A 3,650-nucleotide genomic window follows, 5' to 3' on the forward strand; every position below is an offset into this window, starting at 1 on the left:
AAAAGATCTCCACGGCCCAGATAATCAGGAAGGTATGATCACTCACACTCACCTAGAGCTGGACATGCTGGAATGTGAAGTCAGGTGGGCCTTAGGAAGCATCACTATGAACAAAGCTAGTGGATGCAATGGAATTCCAGTTGAGCTATTTCAAATTCTAAAAGATGATGCTGTGAAAGTGCTGCACTCAATATGTCAGCAAATTTGGAAACCTACTGATAGTACAGGGAATTCTATTTAATGCTCTGTGATGACCTAAATGGGAAGGAAATCCAAAAAGAGAGGGCATGTGTATGTATAGCTGATTTGCTTTGCTGTACAGCAGAAATGAACACAAAACTGTAACGCAACTATGCAACTACACTCCAATAAAATTTAAGATTAAATATTCCCCCTGCAGTAGTTTGAGCATTCTTTGACATTACCTTTCTTTGGGATTGGAATGAAAACTGACCTTTCCAGTCCTGTGGCCACTACTGAGTTTTCCACAATATTGTCTTACATTATTTCTTTGGTAATTTCTCCGTAGCCTTCCTCCTGTTTTCCTTCTCTGGAATTGATGTCAGCTGAATGCTGTACCTCTGAGACTGGTGTTCTAATTTACCATTTTTCCTTCTATTTCCATCTCTCTTTTATAATAGTTGTTCTATTTTTCTGGGAGATTTTCTGTTATTGAAGTCTTCTAATTATGTTTTATTTAATCTATCACATCATGACTTTTTAAAGGGTATCTTTCTTGTTGCTTTGAAACACACCCATGTTAGACTCACAGATATGTTAAAATTAATTTAGTATTTTTCATTTGTGTCTGCACTATGCTTTACCCATTTTATTTTGTTTTTCTTTTACTGTTTGTGGTTTGCTTTTGTTGGTCTGATTTCTGCAAATGTCTTAATCATCTATTAATTTTAAGAATAAAGCATTGAAACACTAACTGGCAAATCTGTGAACATGAAAGGCTTTTCTAGCTTATAAATAGCTCAGCTGTGGAGTTATGACCAGGCTGAACCTGAGGCATTTCACTGTGCTTATCCCAAATCAGTGAGTCCTTTAAATATGGATATTGAATTTCCCATAGATGAACTGTCGATTTACCAACATAAAGATCATAAACTTGGCAATACATTTAGGAGAATAAAACAGTGCTCACTATGCCAACATTTATTCAAACTCTCTGTTTTTAATAAATTGAATCACTCCTACTTTCAGCCCTGTATAGGATAGGATCCCAGAATCCAGAATCTCTGATTGAGCTCTCTATAGAAACTTCTATCCATACTTCTGCAAGAACAGAGGAGCGAGTGTGGCACTTTGTTGTTTGTTTTGATTGGAAAATTTGGTAGTGGGTATGCAGGACCAATACTGCTATTCTATTAATAGCATTTACAAGAGTATGTGAGACCAATCAAGTATCAACATTTCATTTTAATTCATCTCAAAGTATTTCTAATTCCTTTATGAGTTCTTACTTGATCCATGAATTATTTAGAAACATATTGTTTAATTTCCATTTGTGATTTTCACAAATTTCTTCCTGTTAATGATTTCTTATTCTGCTATCAACTGAGAGTACTCTTTTTTATTTTATTCATTTTATTGTTTATATCCTTTAAAATGTACTGAAATCTGTTTTATGGTCTAGCATATAGTATACCCATGTGCATTTGAAAAGAATGTGCATTCTGATGCTCTTGGGAGGATGCTTTGAGATGGCTGTTAGGTCTAGTTGATTGATAATGTTGTTCAAGTTTTTTGTTTTTCTTGTTGATTTTATGTATGTTCTGTTATTGAAAGAAGGGTGTTCAACCATTATCACAGAACTGTGTGTTTTGTTTTGATTATGTTCAATTTTGTTTCATTAGATTTTGAAGTTCTGCTGTTAGGTGCATATATTTATTATACGTTCTTGATGGAATAACCATTTTATCAATATGAAATGTCTTTATTTGTCTCTAGTAAAATTTTGGTCTTAAAATATATTTTTCTGATGTTTACTTACGCACTCCAGGTTTCTTGTTATTGCTATTGTTTTGTTTTATTGTTACCATTATGGTATATCTATTTCAACTCTTTTACACTCCACCTGTATATCTTCTTGAGTTTAAAATGGGTCATGCGTATGACCCATTTTGTATATTTGAATCATGTTTTTATTTTTATCCATTCTGAAATTCCTGTCTTTAGATGAAATGTTTAACCTTTTATATTAAAAGTAATATTAATTTTATAATTTTTAGGTAGAACATAATTTGTATAGGATTTCTGTCCACTATTTGTGATTTACTTTCCAAATGTCACATTTTTTAAATTTAATCCTCTTCTTCAGTACTGGTAATTTTTATTGTTGTTGCTGATGTTGTTAAAGAGATATTTTCTAGTGTGTTCAACCCTTATATTTTACTATATTTTTGAGTTGTATTCTTAATGCTTGCTCTAAAGATCACAAATAACATATTAAGTTATAAGTATCTACTTTTGATTAATACCAACTTAATTTTGATAGTTTAAAAACTTTGTGTCTGTTAGCTCCATTACATTGCTCTCCTTTGATCTGTTACTGATAGAAAAATTACATCTTTATATATTATATGCCTATACACAGTTATAATTAATACTTTATGTAGCTGTCTTTTAAATCAGATAGAAGAAAAAGTATAATAAATTTATATAAAATTTATATAATAAAATATATTTTAAAATTATATAAAATATACTTATACTATTTTTCTATTTACCTCTGCAGTTACTCTTCTTGATGCTCTTCATTTCTTCAGATGGATTCAAATTATGGGCTTGTCCTTTCATCTGAAGGGCTCACTTTAATAGTTCTTGCAGCACAAGTCTGCTAGAAAAAATTCTCAAGTGTTTTACAAAAGTATTGAAAGCTTCATGAATTTTCATGTCATTCTTCTGTAACAGCCATGGTAATCTCTGTATCATTCCAATTTTAGTACATGTGTGCTTAAGTGAGCATTTAGTATCTACTCTTATATGGTAAAAATATTAAATGTTACAGATTATGAAGTTATAGATACAGGACATATTTGGGTAATGCTAATATTGACATTGGAAATTCAATGTTACCATGTAGCAAGATAGATAAACCTCAAGTCATGATGTTTTTTCCTGGTAAATAATGTTAAGTTAATTATCAACTGTCACATTTCTTCCAGCATTTTTAGTTAGCTTTTAACTTAGTATAAGTGACATGAAAAGATGGTAAGATTTGCATTAATTCCTGACCAAAAACACAGAACTTTTGAAGATGAAAACTCATTAACAGAGCTCTATATTTCTGGTGAAAATAAATGTCTCATCCCTGAAAAAATTATAAATATTTTACACATTATATGTTCATGAACCTATCCAGAATTTTTAATGGTTTCATTGCAAATATAATTTTCACATTCCCATTCTTCTCAATTAAATAGATTAGGTGTGTTGTGTATTTTTTGGTCCCTTATTGTATTTAGTTATATTTAGGCCTCTCTTCTAAACTCATTTCCTGGTAAACAGAAGCAACACACAGATACTGATTCTGACTCCTGGGGAAGTTAAGGCCCTGGCATGCTGGTCTAGGAAGGGCTTATCACCTTGTTTATGTGGACTCCTATGCGGAACTTTGATGAGCTTCTAAGCATCTCAGAGAC

General features: G+C 31.6%; 1 non-coding gene across 1 annotated transcript; it reads right to left on the reverse strand.

The window, feature by feature from the left end:
• Nucleotides 1-2,871: 2,871 nt before the first annotated feature.
• LOC114116529 (U6 spliceosomal RNA) lies at nucleotides 2,872-2,974 on the reverse strand. Its single transcript, XR_003590430.1, has one exon. It is a non-coding gene; the product is annotated as a U6 spliceosomal RNA (small nuclear RNA).
• Between the last annotated feature and the right edge of the window lie 676 nt (nucleotides 2,975-3,650).

Source organism: Ovis aries, chromosome 9, assembly GCF_016772045.2.
Source record: "Ovis aries strain OAR_USU_Benz2616 breed Rambouillet chromosome 9, ARS-UI_Ramb_v3.0, whole genome shotgun sequence".
Lineage (NCBI taxonomy): Eukaryota > Metazoa > Chordata > Mammalia > Artiodactyla > Bovidae > Ovis > Ovis aries.